Here is a 23,410-nt window from a genome sequence, read left to right as displayed (position 1 = left end):
TTCCCCCAGCTCAGAGCGCTTTCCACTAGTTCACCTCGCTTTCCTGCTATGATGTTAGTGCTCAAAACATTTGGTCTCTATCAGATGTTGGCAAACTTTTTCTATAAAGGGACAGATAGTAAATATTTTTGGTTTTGTGGGCCCTGGGGTCTTTCTTGCAACTACTCAACTCTGCTGTTACAGTGCAAAAGCAGCCATAGGTGATGCTTAAATGCATGAGCATGCCAGCATTCCAGTGAACTTATTTATAGAAACAGGCCAAGGGCCAGATTCAGCCAACAGGTAGTAGTTTGCTGATCCTTGGTCTATATCATTTTTATAGTAATCATTAAGGAGGCCTTAAAATAACCTAAACCAACATTTTTAGATATTGCAAGGATATTTTTAATGGAAAAAGCTGCCAGTTCCCTTGGTCAGGTGTGTATTTTTTTTCTGAGCACTCTTGTAAGTTCTCTGAGGTCATCCTCAATGAACCCAGTCCTTGGTACACTGCAAGGGACAGAAGCTCCAATCTTGGCTTAATCTTACCCCCTTTCTTCCCATTTCAATAGTAGGCATTTACACAATACAGACTGGTGTAGCACACAATGATCTTGCAGATGTCCCCGGACAGGCCTATGTGTTTGTCCACAATGGCCAATCTGAGCCTACGGTAGGGATCCAACTACTTTCTTGCAATTAGATGAACAACTGTCCCAACACTGTAAGTAATGTCTTTCTGGCACTGGTTAGAAATGCCACATTTATTATGTATGAACTTTCCATGGGCACATGAATGTGTTTCTGGATTTTTGCTGCTGTTTCATTCACGTATTTGTCTGTTTCTCCATGGACCTTTGCAATATTGTGTCTTCTCTAGCAGGAAAGAAAGTCTTTATCCAGATTTTCTTTTATGTCTTTTAATAAACATTTATAGTTTTTCAAGTATGTCTTGGACAGTTTCATAATGGCTTTTGCATAAGCCACATTTCACTGATTTTTATTTTTTTTTAAATTATTTATTTATTTATGATAGTCACAGAGAGAGAAAGGGAGAGAGGCAGAGACATAGGCAGAGGGAGAGGCAGGCTCCATGCACCGGGAGCCTGATGTGGGATTCGATCCCAGGTCTCCAGGATCGTGCCCTGGGCCAAAGGCAGGTGCCAAACCGCTGCGCCACCCAGGGATCCCTTCACTGATTTTTAGAGTGGAGAATAGAAATCAAGTGGTTGAAGCCTGTGTAGTGATAGTGGAAAAGACTGAGCTTGAAGCAATTGTGAATGAAGACCCTGAGGGAGTTCTCTGTCATTTCTTTTTTTTTTTTTTTTAAGATTTTATTTATTTATTTATGAAAGACACACAGAGAGAGAGAGAGAGAGAGAGGCAGAGACACAGGCAGAGGGAGAAGCAGGCTCCCTGCAAGGAGCCCAATGCGGGACTCGATCCCGGGACTCCAGGATCACACCCTGGGCAGAAGCTAGGCTCTAAACCGCTGAGCCACCCAGGGATTCCCTGCTCTGTCATTTCTATATCTTTTGGTACTGGAAGTGACTGACTGACCAGTGTTTACCAAGCAAGCAGGTGGATAAGACAGGGCTAAGATGAAGAAGACAAAGAGCCAGGCAATTTTATAAAGGACCAGGACCAAGTCCTGGAGCAAGATGGCCTCAGCCGCTTTAGGTGCGGTGTCTCATCAGCACACTCATGAAGAGGGATCAGAAGCTGTCCCTGAGGGCAAGAACTGTGGGGGCACCAGGGTATGCAGCATTCCCTGTCAGGTTGCACAAGCTTTTGGGTTTCAGTTGGATAAAATTGATTCTTTTATATTTCCCTTATATTTCCCTCCTTTCAGGTCTCCATTCTGGCTAACTGGCCCTAATTCTTGCCTTGCATCTACTTTGGTTCAGCCCAGCCTGCCTTATTTTAGTTGCTTGCTTCTCATTCTTGCACTCACTTCTGTGCCTATCTTCATTTGAACTGATTTATTTGGCATTGAGTGCATTTACTAACTGATTCTACTCTTGACGTCTGTTGTTTTGCTAGTAGAATGATCTCTATTTGTGCCATCTAGCCTTCTGGTTTTCCATTCCTGGGCAGTCCCCCTGTTGCTCCAGCAACCACTTATTTCTAGGGAACCTCTGTCCTTTGGAACCTGCTGGCTTCCTGGGTGAGACTCCAAACTAACTCAGTGCCTCAGTCTTCCACACAACCCATTATTCTTCTAGTTCATACTGGTAGCTAATTATTTGTGTATGTGTGTGTGCGCGCACACATTTCTACTATTACCTATTTACTGAGAGATATCAGATGCATGCCTCAAAGTAGGGTCGCTTCTAACTAGCCATCTTATTTATTTTACCTAATTCAATGTTAAATGAAGTGCTGCAGATATTATTGAGGAGACTTACCTAAACCAGGTAGATCCAATCAACATATGGAGTCACTTTCCTGGTGAACAATGTCCCTTAGACTAAGGTGGATGCCACCTGAATGGGTTATTGTTGGTTTTGCCACTCCCAGTATCAGTTAACACATCATTTGATGTACATTCTCATGTATAAACTGAGACAAATCTATACCCAGACCTGATGAGTAGTTACAGTAATATCACAAAAAGAATTCTAGCTTGTATGTATGACCTGAATTCATCCTATTGTAGACGTCTCAACCATGGTCTGAGAATTAGTTTGGCAAGTTTTTAAAAGACACAGATGCCTAGGTTCCACTCCAGACCAATTGAAACAAAATTCCTAAGGGTGGGTCCCAGGCAGTGGTATTTTACATTTTTTCCAGATGATCTTAAAGTGCAGCCAAGCTTGAAAATTACTATTTTAGCAGCACTTACAGGGGCACCAGCTGTCCTGCTACACAGCCTGTTGTCACCAGACATCTCTTTCTTAAACTTACAGAAAACTTATGGGGACCCAGTCTGTGATTTGGGTCATGCTATCTAACTTAGTGTGCACAACATGGAGGTCTTTTTGTCCTTTCTCTGTTGTATTAATTCTCCAAACCCAGAAAGTGATGTATCAGAGAGAATTATTTATAATTTTTAAAAGGGCCACATCAATGCCTAGACCACATGGGTTTGTCTCCACAGGGAGATGGCTGTGGTATCTTTGAAGAGTCTGCTAGGAATTTCAACAGAATGAAAAGCTCATTGAGTATTAATGGAATGGAAGCAAGTCTACAGTGGAATGCTATTGTTGAAACAGCCCTATATCAGTCCATCTTTCCCAAAGTAAACAAGACATACTGTAACTAGTCTAAGCAGAAAACTAATTTATTAAGGGATAGGTTGCAGGTAGTAGCAACATAACCCTGCCATGAGATTGCTTCTGTGAAGCCCCAGAGGACCAGACAGGATGGGTCATATTGAAGATCTGGAGCTTGGCTCCCTGAAAGTTCTGTGAGTGTCCATGCCCACCCCCCATGGATGCCTTCACCACCAACTTTGCTAAATGATGTCCTTCATCAAGACGCTCTGAGTGCAAATCTTGACACCATGTAAGGTTATGCCCAGCTACAAGCATTGCTGGGAAACTGAGTAATTTTTTTCAATACTGAGGAAGCAAGACATATTAGAGGAAATTCCTAAAACATAGGAAGGAATTTTAAAAGATACAGAATGGCTTCAAAGAATGAAAAACACCCCCCCCCCCACCTCTCTTTTCCTTCTTCTTACCAGAGTTATCCTTGTATGCAACCATTCCTAAGAAAAAGTAGCTGGAAAAGACCCGATGTCCATCATCTGTATGCCTATGTGAATTAAAAACTAGCATTCTCTCTCCCTGGAACATGCGCTGTGTCTCATCTCTAGTAATGTAGGGGAATCAAGGCTTTATTCCATCCTAAAGGCATTCTTGTCAGCAGTGGTGTTGTTGGAAGGAGTGTTGTAAGTGGGAGTAAAGAAGACAAGAAGAACCCCCCTCCTAACTCTACCCCAAAAAATCAACCCTAGAAGATTTCCCTGTCAACCCACGTACTTTCATTTACACACAAATTTCCTAAAGTCCAGAGTTGGACTTCACAATTAAGAAAATTTACCAAGTACTTGAAGCAAATTTTGAAAGAGCTACATTAGCTACATTATTGCTAATAGAAATTAGAGCTATGAGGAAATGCTGGTAAGAGAATGCTGAGAACACATGAAAAACTTCAAAAATACAATAGGTCTAATGGAGAAGATGGTACTCTTTCTATCAGAGACAGGAGGGGGGTGTTGGAGAGGGAGAAGGACTTTTTTTTTTTAACCATAAACTAACAGGAGAGGTTTTATTTAGACCGAAGGCACAATTCCACCCACAATGGTGCCCTCAGGACACTCCTCGATTCCCCTGGCACTTCAGTAGAGATGATTCTCATCGAATACAGATCGCTTCCAGGAGGACTTGCCTAGAGGCAATATAATGACCCAAATAATCTCTTCAAGTCTCTTGCAGGTTTTGATGCTGTGAAAAAGCTTTTGTCTAGTTCTCCAGTGGAAACCAAATTAGTTTCTTTAAGCACACAGGCAAAGTTTGTACAATACAATCAAATGAAACCTCTAGGTAATTAGTGGAATACATAAGTAGGTACACATCCGAGAACCTGCCTGCCCAGTGATCTAGCCCCACCCTCTCTTCATGGCATGCACAGTTTGCATCCATCTGATCCCTTGGCCTCCTACCCAAGGTGGCCCTATACTTCATGAGAAGAAGCAGAAAATCTCAAGCACAGACTTCAGAGACAAAGAGGATTCTATTTTAAAATTTTGATTCGTTAAACTGGGGCCCATCATGAAAGGTCATCAGGAAAGAAGAAACAAGATAAACATTGGTCTGGACATCTTCCAGAAGGGCTGAGGAAGGCGTGTCTTCAGAACAAAGCACAGCATGATTGAATGTACACTGGCTGCTGTTGGTGCGTATTCAATTCTGTTTGCACATAGGAGGAGGCAGTTTTCTATTGCCAGCATTTGACTGGCGTTGGTCCTGTTCCACTGAAGGAGAGAAGTTGCCTGTGAGAACACCTCCTGTGTTATTAAGCTATGTGAGGATGTTGCCATTTCTTTAACTTCTGAGTTCGACTCTTCGGCTCTGTCCTTTGCTATTGGGAACCTGGAGTAGATGCTGAAGGATGGCCCCAGTGTGGGGGCCCAAGCAAACATTTTAAAGGATGTATTTGTTTCCACCCAAATAATTGAGAAATGAAGAACTTGAAACAAAAATATCTTGATATTAATATCTGGCATTTATTTAGCTACCAACCACTGTACACATATTATCTCAATTTTATCTTCATAAAATGCTCACGAAGTACCTACTATCGACAACGAGGTTCAGAGAGGCGAGAGAATTGGTCTAAAGCTAAGAGCCAGGTTTCCCCACGGTCTGTCCACTTAGCCACACCAGAACCTTTGGGAGACTTAGCCACAGTCAGCAGCTGTCGGGTGCTGTAACGGACACTCTCCGGGCCCTGTCGTTTCCTCTGTCCTTACCACTTGAATGCCCACTGCTCAGCTCCTAGGTTGGCAGTTCTTTGCCTGAGGACTGTCTCTGGCTGACCCCAGGGCTTACTTTGCTCCTGTGGCCAGTCCAAAGTATCCAGGCACAGATGTTCCCTGCCACCCCCCTCCACCCCCAGGCAGTCATAGCCAATGACTGAAAGGAGCGGCCCATAAGACTCCAGCTTCCTCTTTCTTCGGTGGGTCCACTCTGGGCGTGTGTTCTGTTCTGTACCAGCTCGGAGTTCCTCAGCAGCAGTCATCTCCAGCTATCCTCATTGGGAACTTGCTCGATGCCATAGGAGGGCTCTTGCCTTCACTCTCTCACTGCCACACTCACTTGCCAGCGTTTCCCAGCCTTACTACCCAAATTGACCACTCGCACTTGGATCCTGGTCTCAGGAGCAGCTTCCAGAGGAACTCAAACTAAGGTGGTCGTATGTATGCCTTGCTACTCATAAATGGGATTTGGGGTGATGGCAAAATGGCCCCAATTCTCCAGCCCTCTCTGCACGCATGCCTTTTGTAATGTGAATTTGCAGCTCCTCTCATCAAGAGATGAAGTGTATTTCTCCATCTCTTGCATCTGTGCTGGCCTTGAAACATGCTTGGGCCAGTAGAGTGAGGCACAAGTAACTGTGCCTGTTTTGAGCGTAGGCTCTGTGAGGCTTTGTGTTCTCACTGTCACTCTCAGATGCCTGCTGCCTCCATATAAGCAAGTTAAGTTCAGGACAAGGGAACACACGGAGCAGGGCTCCTTATAGGCTAAAGCCATGGGAGGGGCAGCCAGCCCTTAGCCAGCCAATCCAGCCACTCTCAGCCCAAGTCTGACCCAGATCAGCAAAACCACCTAGCCGGTCCACAGACTTTGGGGTGAAAATACGTGCTGTTGAATGCCACTGCTCTTTCTGTGCAGCACTTTTGTAGCAGTAGATTATTGATGCAGTTACTGCAAGCTCTTCTGACTTCTGTTCTTTCCACTTCCTTCCTTTCGTGATACTTTTTTTAAAAACACATATTCTTTTTCTCTCTTCTTGTCTGCCAGTGTTTGTAAATATATTAACATTTCCTGACGATCACTGATCAAGCTGAACTCTGCCATTAATTTATTGGAACCTAAACTTCCAGATGATCTTTTGGACCTTTCCTTCAGCCAGTCCACTAATTACAGGTTGAGAAGCTAGGATATTTTTATTTAACATGATTGTAATATAAGGAATCGTCTGAAGAGGAGGTGGAGGGCTGAGGGAATATAGAGGCCCTCAGAAGACACAGTGGGAAAGGAAGATTCCCTCCAAAAAGATTTTATTTATTTATTTATTTATTTATTTATTTATTTATTTATTATTTTATTTATTATTTTATTTATTTATTCATGAAAGACACACAGAGAGAGGCAGAGACACAGACAGAGGGAGAAGCAGGCTCCCTGCAGGGAGCCTGATGAGGGACTCGATCCCAGAACCCTGGGATCACGACCTGAGCTAAAGGAAGACACTCAACCACTGAGCCACTCATGCATCCCATCTCCAAAAATATTTTTTTAAAAACAGAAAAGAGAATACGGGAAAGCAGGACAAGGCCTTCATTTTTTCATTCTGTAAATAATCGAGCCTCTACTATGTGCCTGATAGTGCTAGGTGCTGAGGATACAAGGATGTGTAAGAACATGGTTTCTACCCTTGAAGACCAGTTCTAGTGGGGGACTGGATAAAAAAGACAAAAGTAAAGTAATTTTCCACATTCTGGAGACTTGAGAGAGAATCCAGTAAATGTGCATTTCCTAGGTAGGGACAAGTTTAGATAAGTGAGAGTTCCTCTGAGGCTTTTGGCTTCCCAGAAGGCAGTGCACAGAAGACCAAAGCTGGAGAGCGGGGTCGGGCTGGCGGTGAGGAGGGAAGGTTTGACAAAGGGTGATTTCAGGGTGATTCACTACCACTACCAAGCTTCACAGCGTACAGCGAAGTTCTGAGAACCTGGGAGGGTGCCAGTGGACAAGTGCATCCCAAGGGCTCTCCTGCCTACTCAGGAGGAGAAAGAGCTCTGTGGTTGCTGGGGGAAGCGGGTTTTGTAGTCACTCAGTAGTTCACAGATTCACATGTAGTCTACCTACTTAATAGCAATCAATGTGTCATTTGGCATTTGTGTTAATTAAACTATTTAATAAAACTTTGGGTTAAGAGTGCTTATCTCATATTTCAGACATTCCCAAGAGTGCTTAGAAAGGGACTTCAAGTAGGAAAAATATGCCATTTGGCAATAATCCATGAAACTAATTACCATAAAGAAGTGAAAATTTGCACAGAAGGGCTTGCTACAAATATTTGAATCAATTCAGAAGATAATTTACTTTAGTTTTGCCAGATTCTCAATATATCTGGTCCCTCACCTCCCATATGAAAGCTCACAAGAGATTAAATCACTTTGCCTTCCCAATATTCCAAGAAGAAGATGAACTGTCCCTTAAAATCTGACTTCCTTTTGGGACCCCATGGAAGTCCAATGCTAGCACCATGAAATAGGAATATATGTTTTTCTAGGCTCTTTGTAACAGAACCCTTAACATGAAATAGTCCATTGAAACTCAAAATTCAGTACAAGCTCTCTGTCATTTTCTGAAACACAAAAAAATAATAACGCTGTGTTGGCCAGTTGAGTGTAACCTCCTCAAGGGTAAGGATTTTCCAAGTTTAATTTGCCTTGACTATATGTCCAAAGCTTGATGTAGTTATTCAGTAAAAGAATAAAAGGATTATAAACCATTTCACACCCAAGAATAACAAAGCCAATTAAAACCAAAAATGAATCCTGAAAACAGAAAGGAGTGCCACTTTTCTAGGGAAATGAAGAAACAATACATTTCTCAACATAGGAATTACTCAGGTGCCTTTGCAAAAAGTTTGTCTATGTGACCCAGGTATAAAGAGGTCTTACAACAGGCCAGGATGAATGTCCCAGGTCTCATAATTTGAAAGTCTCTCAGTAGCTACCTGTATGTCTTAGATGAGCCACATTCTGCCTATCTGCCCATATTCAGAAGAACTACATATGACCCATGATGGTGATGAGAGAGGTGCTCCCCTCTCTCTGCTAGGCTTGAGCTGAGGAAGTTCTGAATAACAGAGGACTGGTAAGTGGCACATTGAGAAAGAAAGCATTGGTCATAGTCCATTAAAAAGATGATGGGTCGCAACTTTTTCTTTGTAGTCTTCTGTCCTAGTTCTTAGATTCCATAAAAATCTGATTTTAAAATATTAACATTATTTTTGTTCTTCTTCAGATTTGGTTTGGTTTAGGTGCCTATGTCACTTGCTGCTTTGCAAGTTACACCTGGTAAAGCATTCAGTGAGGCCCACCCAAGTACCACATTTGTGGCTCTATTTGCTTGTAAAGTCCAAGTCATGAGCTGTGCACTGACATTTTGGGTCAATGATTTCTGCTACTAAAAGTATATAAGAATAATTTTCTGAGTTTCTTCTATGGAAGAGAAAAGTATCTCTGGTATTTGATAAATATTGAAGCATTTGGCTTACTTTTAACATTGTTCTCATGGGCTTCCTTTGAGACCAGTAGGAAATGCTTGACCTGAAAATCAAGGTATAGACTGGGGCACTTGTGCTCAGTGCTGTGGGAGTAGGGTTCATGCTTTGCCAGCATAAGGACCAGAGTCAGTGGTCATCAGCAAATTTGACTGCAGGTCTGAGTTTATCAGTGCTGGGTGAGTCTCAGGGTTGGGAAAGACCTTAACAGTCTTAGAATCTAACCACTCATTCTGTGCTTGCGTCCCCATGATGACATGTTGCCTGTCTCTGCTTGCTTCACCCAAGATGTCCATCCCATAGAACAGAATTTGCAAGCTAGCAGCCCACAGAAGTGTTTTGTTTGGCTTGCCTGGTATTTAGATGTTTTTAGAATTTAGCTTGTAACATTTAAAAATAGAGAGAGTTCTCATAGATTCTTGGAACTCTAGCTTCTCCTGAAAAATCAGTTAACCACATTGGTGCTGTATCCCTTTGGGCATCAATAGCCTGGAGTGTAACAGCTGCCTCCAGCCCCACCCCCATTTGCACAGAGTGTGCTTTTACCTCACCCCATCATCCAGACTGTTTTTCACTCATCGTGCTGCCTCTGCATGCCATGGGAGTCTCTGACGTCTGTCTCAGAGCCCTTATTCACTGGCTTGACACCCTGAGAAACCAACTCTAATCAATATGAACGTCCCTGGTTTTTAAAAAAGCAGAGCTCATTTTTTTAATAATAAATTTATTTTCTATTGGTGTTCAATTTGCCAACATACAGAATAACACCCATCCCGTCAAGTGCCCACCTCAGTGCCCGTCACCCATTCACCCCCACCCCTCACCCTCCTCCCCTTCCACCACCCCTAGTTCGTTTCCCAGAGTTAGGAGTCTTCATGTTCTGTCTCCCTTTCTGATATTTCCAACCCATTTCTTCTCCCTTCCCTTCTATTCCCTTTCAAAAAGCAGAGCTCATCTTCACTCTTTTAGCTACAGTCTTCCTGCTGTGGTTCGTGTCTTCTTCCCTCTTCTAATTCATGTCTCCACAATCTGCCAATGCTCTAGTTCATTTGAGTCAAATGTTGTTTAGGCTCTCACATTCTATATTTCTAAATAGATTCTATATAGTTGGGGTAAGAACAAGGGAAGGAGATGGCCCCTATGCAGGAGTTAATAGCTCATTTAGACAAAGTGGAAAAGCAGTTTTTGTACATGAGGTAATAAATAGAGAAGGATGAACACTGTCTCCCAGCTGTGGAACCCCGCTCACTTGAAGAGAGATTCATCTTATTTGCCACTGGCCACCCGGTTCTGCCTATGTGGCGAAACAACTGAGAGCCTTTCTAACATTTGGTGTTGACCTGACTTGAGAGAAGCAGAATATGTAATTGTTCATAAGGGAACAGAGCCTCATATCTTTGTCTGATTGTTAATATCATCAAAGCACATTTCTTAAAGCTCCTATGATTTTTCTGGACTCACTTGATGTTTATTGTGCTTAGCACAAATCATGGGAAAGCTAACATTTACTCTGCATTTATATTCAAAATATATTGGCATTATGGTTGCTTTTGGGTGGTCTAAAGGCCTCCTCAAACTTGGATATGGCCCACCCAGCTATTAGGAGAGAGATTACCTTACTTCCAAATGATCAGATTTCCATTCACAGATTAATAATAGGACTCTCTTCAACAGTACTTCTCAGGAAATTTGCATTTTACTAAATATATATATTTAGAGAGATAGAGAGGAAAGGAGATGAAGAGGGAGAGAAGGAAACAGTTGGAGAAATTGTAAAAGTTGCTTGAAAACCATTTGAAATGGGCATTACTTGTCACAACTAGACAGTAGTGAATATACACTTGACCATCTTAGTGAGCATTTCCATGAAGTAAAAGAAGGTGGTCTTTCCCACTGGGCCTTTCTGGCCCCCCAGCTATTTCATATCAACAGACAATGGCATTAGGCACCTACATTTCTAGGCAAATCTATTATTAGTTGGGGAAAGGGGAATCATTTCAAGTAAAATAAAGGACAACAAAAAACCTTAACACAATTCAAACTCTACTCCAATTTATGAAAGTCTAATCTATTTAGCTAACATTTTTAACTGTGGCTTTTCAAACCTTAACCCTATTGGAAGGTGACTTAGGATTGGCAACAAAACCATCACATCACACAGAAGGATTTTTCCCAATTTTGCCCAATGCTATTTCTAGCCTAGTTGGAAACCAGAAGCTTTAGGAATCTACCAAGAGTATCTAATTTTGCTAGATTTTTTTTTTTTTTTTTTTTTTTTGCCTCGTATTGAGGCCTGTGGGTTTGGATAAAAGTCTGAGAAGTCTGTGGTAACATCTCAGTACATACATTTTCATATAAAAATGTTATGAGAAAAAGAAAGAATGGGGGACACAAATATTTTAGAGGGAGAAAAAAGGTGATTCCAATCTTTTATATGTTCAAATGTTTTTTTGTTTGGTCCTTGTCCAAAGTAACATTGCGACTGAAAGTGAAACAATTCAGTTTACCTTCAACAAGTTAGGTGGTAAGTGGTTACTCAAGTTCAATCTGTGTACCCAAGGAATAGATATTTATGTCCACTCTGATTGTGGTCACCCAGAGAAGTCTCAAGAGTGGCAAGATTTGGGAGAACATTAGCAGACAGAGGATCATGGAAGAGAAGCATGGGGAATTTACCCCCAAATCACTGGACCACTGATTTAGGGTTCCACAGGGAAAGAGACCTCTACTGGGGGAACAACTGAAAGAATGCTTTATGGTTATTTTTCAGAGATTCCTTTGTAAAGCAAATAATCATTTGTCATTTTGGTACTTTGTAAGTTCAAATTTTCTTATGATGGGATTTCTTGAAGAGGGCACAGGGGTTGTCTATCCAAGTGAGCCACTTGAAGGGCAAGGTTTATGTCTTGGTTAATTTATTATTGTTTATCTCCTTTGTGAAAATATTCTTCTACTCTATTTATGAAACCTGGTTAAGAGCTGCTTGGTATTCACTTGGCATCATAGCTATTGGTAAATAAGTTTATTTTTGATTTTTAAGAATTTCCTTTGTGGAGTATGGCCTCCAGATAAGAGGACAAACACTTAAATTAGCCCTCCCTCCAGTCACCATCATGGGAGAAATATGTGTGGGGGTGTTCTCTGACCTGAATAGAAAACGCTAGAGGCCCGGGAGGAGCCGGCAAGGCATTGACACGACTCACAAACATGCTTTAAGAGCTTGGTGTGATAGACAAATCCTGCCTTTTGGGGAAGACATGTAAAACCCACTCCTCCAAGCATTTCCTTTGGAATCACACCATAGAGCTATCTTTTTATTTGCTTTCGGCCACAGCTGTTGACTCAAGGAGATGGTGTCAACTGTTGTCTTTCCTGTTGCAAAACTCATTTCGCGGCTGAGCCATCTTTCAGGACTGGGCACCTAAAGATGGATGTAGAAAAGAGGAAGCTGGAGAGTGCAGGCAGTCAAGCATTTGATAAGTCAGCTTCCCCAGGGCCAGATGCTTTAGGATTAAGGAACAGGCCCCAACTTGTTTCCCCAACAACTGTGCAATAGCTCAGTCACAGCGTGGCCGCCGCCTCATCCATCCCAAGTAACACCCAAGGGGTGCTTTCAGGTGAGTGGCGGAAACCATTTATTTGTTTAGTACAACCAACCCTCCATTAGCCGACAGAGTGAGTAGGTGGGAGAAATGCAGATGAGGAGAGATCCTCTACTTAGAAGTGCTTCTTTTTCTCAATCAACTTTCTCATCGGTAAAGTGACAACAATATTCTACATGATAAGTGATATCAGAGGGGTAAATAAAAATCATGCTTACAAAAAACCCCACCAAGGCTCTGCTGGTGTGACTCTAAACCTCATTCTAAGTGCCAATGCTAATCCCAGACTTTGGTGGGAAAGGGCAGCTCGAGAGCATGATGGGAAGCCATCATGTACCAAGTCTCACAGCCACATGTATGAGCCGGTGTCCAACTAGGCCATTTTAATTAAAATCTAGTGTGCTAGCTACTGATCCACTCCCTGCCAACTTTACATTCATCCTTCTTTGCTCCCCTCTAGGACTCTGGAAACTACATTTTCCCTTTGTCAGCTGGTTCTCTGTGAGAAGCAGCCAAAAGAATATTCTAGAGGAAGACTGGAAGGACTGGAAGGCAGGAAGATGGGAGAATGGTAACACAGGTGGTTCCCAACCTCAACTTGTGCCTGCACCCCCAGGACCTGTCCTGGTGTCTGTGCCCTCCTTCCGACTGTAGCATCAGCCAGATGATGCCCCTTCTCAGATGTCTGAGTCCTAGCTCTGTGGAATGTCTCACGTTTCTCGGTTCTGATAATTATACCGTCCTCCTTGGGTCTTCCTAAGCTTGGGAATGGTGAGCACGTTTTTACATTTAATATTGCTGCATTGTCTTGGTGCATCCTTTCTGACTTTTAAAATTTGTGAACACTTAAAAGTACACACCAGGCTGCACCTTGTTTTTCTCACTCCCACAATATATCTTGTACATATTTATATGTAGAGATCTTCCCAGTTCTTTATATTAGCTGGATAGTATTCCTTTGGACTGATGTATCATTATTTATTTAATCAGTCTCTTATTGGTGGACTTTTGGCTCATTTCAATATTTTGCCAATTCAAACACGGCTTCAGTGAATGACACGGCAACATTACAGACAGTATACCTCATTTTGCATATGCGCAAGTATATCTATGGACAAATTGTCTGAAGTGACATTGCCTGGATCTAAGGGTGTACTCATTGAGATGTTGCCAAATTGCCTTGCAAATTGGGACTATACCAGTTTACACTCATGATAACAATGTATGAGAATGTCTGCTTCCTGAAAGGCCCTCATTTGATTTACATAAGCTTCTGCTATAAGTTTAAAAAATGATGTCAGTGGTGCCTGGAAGTCAGCATTCCCACCATGCCTGACAAATACTCCTCAGACGGACAGCCCTCTTGCCCTTCACTTAGGGCCAGTGAGATGCTTGAGAAGTCAGACTCACAGAGACCCATTGTGGCATGTCAGACCCACAGAAAATGTTCCTCCTGTGCATTATTTATGACTTTCCTGCATTTATATAATATCCAGCTTCCTGAAAGTAATTTGTTTTGGATTGTGTAGTGCTGGGCAACACATCAAAGGTATGCTAAGCAGTGGTAATAAAACATTGAGGTTTATGGTCACTGAGGTATTAAATATCACTCATAAATTACAGGGTGAGTATTTTAAATGAGCTATGGCTCAGAGAACAGTAGGCGCCCCATCTCTGCACATATTAATTGCTACAGCCTGGCTTATTAATTATCAATAGTTTCAAAGGCTTTGTTGCTGTTGTTTTCTTAAGGAACCATTCTATGGTTCTGTTTAATGTGTGTGTGTGAGTGAATGTGTTGTGTGCATAAGCCGGCATTAAACTCAACAAAAGTGTGAGGATACTTTAGAATACTGTAGAGTCTGATAGACTTTCAATTTAAAAATCAGAGAGCCCTGGGGCGCCTGAGTAGCTCAATGGTTGACCGTCTGACTTTGGCTCAGGTCGTGATCCCAGGGTCCTGGGATCAAGTCCCACATCAGGCTCCTCGCAGGGAGCCTGCTTCTCCCTCTGCCTATGTCTCTGCTTCTCTCTGTGCGTCTCTCATGAATAAATAAATAAAATCTAAAAAAAAAAGAAAAATGAAAGAGCCCTCCATTTCAACCACTGATACTCTGGTTGCTGTTCCCCAACAAGGCATGTTGCCTACTGCTTCGGACTCCCAAGTGGCAGTCCGAAGGACAGGATAGATCTATTTCATTTCAGGTTCTGGTCAGTTTGACTTCTAGTCCAAGGCTCTATCCCAGTGATTCCCACCCTTTTCTGGCAAATCATGCCTGCTGGCATCTGCCTAAATTTCACAAGTTTCCTTCTCATTTGAATACTCCAATAACCTTTCTCCTCTGCCTCCTTGCAGCGTAGCTTTATCATCAGAGCTTCTGAGGGCTCTATCATCTCTCCTTTGCAAGCCTCCACATCTTTCTTCTCAGATGAGTTCCTTTAGATTTTTCTGTTAAATTTTTCAATCTAGAAATTACCAAGGAGTCCCAGAGGACACCCAAACACCAAACTTGGAAAGAGGCTGGTGTTTTAGTAAAACCCAATGGCTCACGTTTGGGGAGCTTAACAATTTAAAACAGGCACTCCAGGCAGAGTCGATCAAGAGCATGGAACATGGGGAGATTCACCGTAGTTTTGTGTAGTGGGGGACTATAGCTACAGCAGGCAGTTGAGAACTTAGGAAGTAGGTACCTAAGCATATAAATCAGATAGACTCCTGTCATTAAGTGGCCTTGACCCTTCCACTGCGGGTGGTTCTGTGTGGCTATCTTTGTCCAGAAAAGCCATTATATGCTTTTTCAGTTTGATTTTAATCATACGAAAAGAAGAATTCCAGAGAGGAAAGATAAGTGGATATAGACAGCTTCTTGATACATGTTAGACCTGCTCTGTCCAATATGGTAGCCAAGGGCCACATACGGCTAGCGAGCTTTGAACTGTGGCAAGTGAAACTAAAGAACTGAATTTGTCATGTTATTTAATTCCAATTAATTAGATTTAAATTTAAAAAACCAATACTCGATTCACCTATTAGAAAAATTTTATGTATATTTGAATAAGTTAGATATGTGAATTGAATCTATCTTTGCAATTCTAAATTTTACGAATCTAAATACAGAGCAAGTATTTCTAATGAAAATTTAGCACCCAAATAGAGATACACTCTAACTGTAAAATGCACACCAAATTTTAAAGACATAGTATAAGAAATATTTAAAATATCTTATTAAAAATTTTTATTGATTGTATCTATTTTGAGTAAGTTCAATAAATCGGTTATCGCAATTAATTTCAAATGTTCATTTTCATTTTTTTAAATGCAGCTACTAGAAAATTTTTAGTGACATGTATGGCTCATATTGTTTTTCTATTGGAAAGCTCTGGGTTAGAACAAATGTACCTTGGAGAGGTATGGGGACCCTTGGAGCTCATTCCTACTGAATTCTACAGAAATCTCATTGTCACAATTACTTGGCACTAGGAGGGTGAAAATTTCAAGAAAGTGCTGAAATACTACTTCGAAAGAAACTGCCAAGATGGGAATTCATACTCTATACACACATTAAGACTTTGGATTTCTCCACCACCAGTCACCTTCCTTTGAATATTTTAAAACTTTATGTAAATGATATTTTTCCTATATATTTCCACAGCTTCCTTTTTTGTCCTGAAAAATTATGGTTTTTGAGAGCTCTCTATAGTGATACAGAGTGATACTCGTAGCTCTAGTTAATTCAATTTCACTGCTGTATAATGCATAGTACTCCACTGTATGAATATACCAGTTTATTTACTAGCCTCCTTTCACTGAACATTTAGATTGTTCAGTCCATTTAGGTTGTTTCTCACCATTACTGACCAATGGTGCTATGAAACATTCTTATTCATATTTCCTTGTATGCATGTGCAAGAGTTTCTCTGGAATTTAAGTCTGGAAGTGAAATGTTGAACCTTAGTGTATGCCCATCCTTAACTTTACTAGTGTTAAATTGTTCTCCAAGGATTATATCAATTAATACTCCCAACATTAGTATTATGTCACTCTCATCTTCACTTTTGGTATTCTTTAAGTAAGAATGTTTTACAACCTAAAGCGTGAAACTGTCTCTGTTTTTGCATTTTTCTGAGAAATTTCTCATATTTACTAATTAGTGTGTTGTCTTCCTGACATGTTTGTTCATTACTGTTGCCCATTTTTCTATTGGGTAATTTGCTTTTTCATGTGAAGGACTCTTCCACCAGTCACCTTGAAGCTGATACATAGCTGACAACTGAGCCATTCAGTATCTGAGTGTTGCCTCTTTTTCTGTATTTATTTTTCCTTCTCTTTAAATGTTTATCTTTTAAGCTTGTCATCTGAGACCAAAGAAAGACCTCCCCTTTCCTACTCCCCACCAACTTGTGCTGTTTCTGAAAACTATAAGGAGTGGACTCGAGCAGGATTTTACGGCAAGGAGCCACGAGCACCAGGAAAAAGGACAAAGCAAGGCAGGCTCCATTTTTTTCACCCTGAGCAACAGACATTTTTATGTGTTCTCCCCATGTCAAGGACAAAAGCTACTGTTTCAAGAGAAAAAGAAAAAGCTAAAAATGGTCACGTTTAGCATACGTTATTGAAAGGGTTCCACTGACTTTAATGATAATTAGATAAGAAAAATGAAATAATCTGAAGATTCCAAAATTACTACTAGTTTAAAAGTAGTAATGAAAATGAGTTTGAAGACAGCAAAAGTGCTTTCAAAAGCACCCCTTGGATCTACAGCTAAATAATTGGGTTGAATCCATGGGACTGCAATTTTTAAGCAGACAGTAAGGCACAAAGCTCTTTGGATAATTCTAGCTTATATTCATAGACACCTATGAAGCTGTCTTTGAAAGTTTGTCTGTGGCCTGTAACAGCTTTTGTTTCTTACGATACTTGGTATCCTAAGAATAGATATGGTCATTAAGTGTTAATAATGATACCTAGTATTTACATAACACCTTTCATCCCAACACCTCAAAGAACTGGGCACACATTAACTCACTAATTCCCATAAGAGCCATGAGGCAAGAGTTATTATATCCATTTTACTGATGAAGGAACTGAGGCACAGAGAATTTAAGTGACTTCACTTACTCAAGGCTGCATGGGACGTTAAATTTTTAGCTGAGACTAGGTCTAGATCGCATGCTGTCTATTCATATTTGTCTAAAAAGTTATCTACTTTTTTTCAAAGGTTTTGGTCTTTTCTCCGCTCCCCCCCCCCTTCCTTTTTCTCCTAGTGAGTTGTGTTAAATAAACAATTATGAAAAGGGATCTTTTTCAGTGCTTAAAAGCGAATTTCCAGGAGGCAGCACCATGACATATAATTTTGGAGACATGTCCATTGAACAAAAGAAGACAAGTGTGTAGCAGAAGGGAACAGAAAGGTTATATAAGATACATTACTGATCTCTGATAGAAGAACCATCAGATCACCCCCTAAAAAGAAGTTGCCTCTCATTTCTTTACAACTAAGAAAATTCTACCATCTTGACTGTAAGAAGAAGATTCAGACTTCTTTTTGCTTGATGAGACCCCAGGACCCTTATTAATTCACTTACAGCCCTGAATTTCTTTTTATATTAAATGGACACTTGACCTCACTGGTCTTATTCCTGCCCTCTGGCGTGGTATAGAACAAGCCAAACCCCCTTCAGGACCCTGAAGGTCTGCAGGACAGACCTTCATAGCTTTCGATCCAGATATTTTGTTTCCCTCAAGCCTTTTCCCTGGAACAAACAGAGTTTCAGCGACTGCAACTCATATGTTATTGTTTCTAGGTACATCCCATCCTGTTCACCCCTCTCTGACACACTCCAGTTGATCAAGGTCTTCCTTAAAATGTAGTACCCCGAACTAAATGTAATATTCCAGATGTGGTTTGAGATCGGAGAACAGCTGCTCCCACTAACCACACCAGAGTTCTGACTCTATTTCAAAACGGTGGTTTAATCTTCCTGCAGCCTTTTCTTCTTCGGGCAAAAAGCCCAAAACAAAACAAAGCAAAAACATCCCAATTTACATTGTTATTTCTTAAGTATTCATTTTTCATTATTTGAATAATTTCTATGCCTATTTCCCCTTTTTTTATTTTTGTTTTTTTAATTAATTATTTTTTATTGGAGTTCAATTTGCCAACATATAGCATAACACCCAGTGCTCATCCCATCAAGTGCCCCCCTCAGTGCCCATCACCCAATCACCCCAAACCCCCCCACCTTCCCTTCCACTACCCCTGTTCATTTCCCAGAGTTAGGAGTCTCTCATGTTCTCTCACCCTCTCTGATATTTCCCACTCATTTTCTCTCCTTTCCCCTTTATTCCCTTTCACTATTTTTTATATTCCCCAAATAAATGAGACCATATAATGTTTGTGCTTCTCCAATTGACTTACTTCACTCAGCATAATACCCTCCAGTTCCATCCACGTCAAAGCAAATGGTGGGTATTCATAGTTTCTAATGACTAATATTCCATTGTACACATAGACCACATCTTCTTTATCCATTCATCTTTCGATGGACACCGAGGCTCCTTCTACAGTTTGGCTATTGTGAACATTGCTGCTGCTATAAACATCGGGGTGCAGGTGTCCTGCTGTTTCAGTGCATCTGTATCTTTGGGGTAAATCTCCAGTAGTGCAATTGCTGGGTCATAGGGTAGTTGTATTTTTAGCTCTTTGGGGAACCTCCACACAGTTTTCCAGAGTCCCCTTTTTTTCTAATGTATTTCTAAATTCTGTAAAAGTGGACATCATGACCAGATAACACTTTGAAGCTGATTTAAAATGGTGAGTCTCAATTTAAGTAAACCCTAAGTTTTTTCTTAAGTAGCTGTTGGACTCTAATCTTAGTAGCTATGCCTGGAAATTTGGGTGTACTTTGGATATTTGTCATGCAAGTTATATGCTAAATGCAACATTGGGGTATATGGTTTATTTTTAGAATAAAAATGTATAGTGTGTGTGTGTGTGTGTGTGTGTGTTTCTAGTACAAAAGAAATAAAGTTTAGCATAGTGGCTAATAACCCAAGTTCTGGAATCAGATATACATGCATTTGAAATCTGGCCCTACCACATATGAGTCCTTGGGCAAATTTATTTGAACTCTTTAAAATTTAATTTCTTCATGTGTAAAGTGAGGATAATAATAGGACCTTTCTTATAGGGTTATTGTGAAGACATTGTGTCCTAAGTGAATATAAAAGACTTAACACAGAATGTGACATAGAGAAAACACTCCTTAGATATGAGTTGTCTTTATTGTGAAAATATTTGGAACATACAGAAAGAAGGACAGAAGAAAATAAAAGTCACCTGCTATCCCCAGCTTGTTCCAGAAATAACTACTATTGATACCAAGAATATGTTCTTCAACATTTTTTTTATACTTTAGCTACTCCCAAGTGAAAAGGAACTCTTGTAAAACAAACAAGTTTGTGTAAACTAGCAGTGACATTTCTAATGTACCATGATAAGCACTAAAACCATAATAATATAATATTATGATAAACCTAGCTTAGAACCATAAGAAATACATATATACAGATGTTGGGTCATTTTTATTAGACGTTGTCTAAAAATAATACATCATAGATCAGATATTCTGTCTTTTATAAAAATAAATCAGAAGTGGACACTATTGATGCAACAGGTGTGGTTAAGAAAAGCCTATAAAGAACATACACACAACAAACACCTTTGTTCTGGCCAGGTATATGTATATTCAAGACCTGAGAGCATCAGGTGAACTGTGGTTCTCAGAATCTTCTGTGATTTTACATAACCAAATTAGAGATTCACCCAGTTTTGATGATAATGCAAAAATAGTATTTTGAAACCAGTAATATCACCAGGAGATTTAAATTCCAACAACAGTTGATTCACATTTGCCTACCAGATTTACTTAGAGGATTCATCTTATTGATAAATAGATTTAAACTTGCATTTAGGGGCATCTGGGTGGCTCAGTGATTGAGCGTCTGCCTTTGGCTCAGAGCGTGATCCTGGGGTCCTAGGATTGAGTCCCACCCACATCGGGCTTCTCATGAGGAGCTGCCTCTCCTTCTGCCTATGTCTCTGCCTCTCTGTGTCTCTTATGAATAAATAAATAATCTTAAAAAACAAAAATGATTGGCCACAGGTTCCTAATAGGTGAAGCTAAACAGTGAGGGAGAGGAGGCTTTAGTTTACTCTTCACTCTTCTTTGGCCTGTGTTTAAAGTTTCCATGATAAAAGTGAAAAGATAAGCAAACAATAAAAACAGCCTTTACACAAGACACATTGGCCCATCCGATGTGCACAGCACTATGTGATGTGCAGTAGGATGTGCCAGACCAGGTTCTGCCTCAAGGAGCTTAAAGTCCTAACAAGGGTAATAGAGCCTATACTATCTCATGTGGTGATCCCAGGGTCCTGGGATCGAGTTCCGCATCAGGCTCCTGGCAGGGAGCCTGCTTCTCCCTCTGCCTATGTCTCTGCCTCTCTCTCTGTCTCTCCTGAATAAAGAAATAAAATCTTTAAAATATTAACAAAACAAACTTAATTTGCATTAAATTGGTTTCTTTCTTTCCCCTAACATCTGCTTCCCTTAGTATGGCCTCTACTCTGGGGAAAAAGATTTATGGTTTCCAAAGCAATTTTATCTCTGGCTTCTCTGCTGTGCTTCACATGTGTGAGAGCGTTGGGTGTGGGACCACAGTTGTTCACCAGGATGGAGCCTCGAGTTCCATTTTACACCCCCTTCACACAGCCTAATAATGCCTGGCCATTACCCTGCAGGACTGGATTCCTGCCAAACTGGAGAGACTCCCAGCACCAAAACCCTGAGGCACCCTTTACCACCCCTTTCTCAAACCCCTGAGCCACACCATTCCCATGTCATAAAACTTTGGAACCAGGTCCTGAAGCCAAGGGGGTGGCATGGACTCAAGCAGAGCCCGCCCCGTCCCCGGCTCCTCAGCCACAGCTTGGGCCCGCACCTCCAAGGCGGAACACCCACCAGACAGGCCCGGGAGCTGCAGTGGCCTCATGAGGCTTGGCCGGGCACGGGGCCAAAAGAAAGGGGGGCCAGTGGGACACGGGGAGGGGAGCAGAGCTCGAGACACCAGCGCGCTTTATGGCACAACATTATCAGCACAGAGGCAGCGGCCGGCCCGCAGGTTGTTTGAAGAGCGGCCTGTGATGGACCAAGAGGGTGCGGGCGCTCTGAGTCACGCCGGCAGGTGTGTTATTATCGAAGTGAGGTAGGGGGTCAGGAATGCGACTTAAAAGGCAGTAATGAGACATTATCCATAAACATATTAACTGCTTCAAGTAACATGGCACTAAAAAGTGAGGGCAACCCCATTCTTAGGAAATCTCTGCTCTCTGGCCACGAATGAGAAAACATAAGTGATGCGTGAGCGGAATAAATAAGTCAAAGGGGTAGGGCCACCGCTTCTTTCTGGAGGAAGCCACACGTTCCTTACCCTCTATACTTTCTCCCCAACCCCATTTCTCCAACGGAATTCCCATGGCTGTTCTAAACAGCCTTTCCGTATCTGAGATCTTGTTAGTTAAGAAAATCTCCCCCTTTCTTGCCATCCTGACCTAGAATGCAAAGCCTTCCCTTCCCCTTGATGTGTTATTTGACTTCGCACCAGAGGCCAAGGGGCCGGTCACTGTTCTGTATTCGTTCCTGTCTTTCGGGATCCTGAAGGATGTGTTAACAATCCGCTTTGCAGGTGCAGAGACCTTCCCCAGCCGGGGGCCCCGGGCAGTAAGCAGCAGTAGTCATTTCTAGTGTGACGACTGTGACGATCATCCCGTGAGACGTGCGGTGACTGCCCTCAAGGCCGGCTGCCACTGGCAACTGTAGCTGGTGATGCCCTAGACCAGACTCTTCTGAACTCTACAAGCCTGTTTCCATCTGCAACCCAGAACCTCACCCGAGTGCCCCTCAGCACCCCAGGGAAAGTTTTACCATCACCAAAACCACCTCAGCAAAGAAAGGCTCAGGAAGTTGCCCTGACCAACCTGACCTATAAATGGGACGGTTGCCTGTTCCAATTTTTCACATCCTGTGTGTTTCCACCTTCTGTTTCTCTGCATGTAGAATTAGGGTGGTTTACAACTTGAAACCTGCTACACTTTGTTTCTACTTGACTCTCTCCTTTTAACAGTATTTTTTTAACTTTATAAATTTCAGGAATGCAGCCTTATAATTCAACATCTGTATACACTACAAAGTGATCACCCCCACAAGTGTAGTTACCATGCTTTGCTGTACAGTTGACCCATTCTCCCCTTTACTCACCTCCCAACCCCCTTTCCCTATGGTCACCACTAGTCTGTCTCTTTATCTATGAGTTTGTTTTTGTATTATTTATTTGTTTTGAGTTTTCTTTTAGATTCCACGTATGAGTGCAGTCATACAGTATTCGACTTTCTGCATCCAATCTTATTTCACTTAACATAGTACCCATTCATGTTGTCACAAGTGGCAAGATTTCATTCTTTTTTATGGTTGAGTAATATTCCATTGTATACATATACACCACATCTTCTTTATCCATTCATCTATTGATATATACTTACACTATTTCCTTTTTTTAAAAAAATATTTTATTTATTTATCTATTTATTCGTGAGAGACAGAGAGAAGGCAGAGACACAGGCAGAGGGAGAAGCAGACTTCTCGCAGAAAGCCTGATGTGAGACTCGATCCTGGAACTCTGGAATCACGCCCTGGGCAGAAGGCAGACACTCAACCACTGAGCCACTCAGGCGTCCCTACTTAGG

The 23,410-nt window shown here is 41.5% G+C and overlaps 1 long non-coding RNA gene across 1 annotated transcript in view; it reads left to right on the top strand.

Annotated features, from left to right (window-relative positions):
- LOC144303849 (uncharacterized) overlaps positions 1-23,410 on the top strand; it is a 54,901-nt gene that overhangs the window by 5,708 nt on the left and 25,783 nt on the right. The window contains exon 2 of the long non-coding RNA XR_013370851.1: positions 13,066-13,376. This is a non-coding gene — a long non-coding RNA (uncharacterized LOC144303849). The remainder of the gene's footprint in view (positions 1-13,065; positions 13,377-23,410) is intronic.

The sequence above is a fragment of the Canis aureus genome, chromosome 33 (assembly GCF_053574225.1).
Source record: "Canis aureus isolate CA01 chromosome 33, VMU_Caureus_v.1.0, whole genome shotgun sequence".
NCBI lineage: Eukaryota > Metazoa > Chordata > Mammalia > Carnivora > Canidae > Canis > Canis aureus.
Note: the sequence above shows the minus strand (reverse complement) of the source record. Positions and strands in the feature narration are given on the sequence as shown.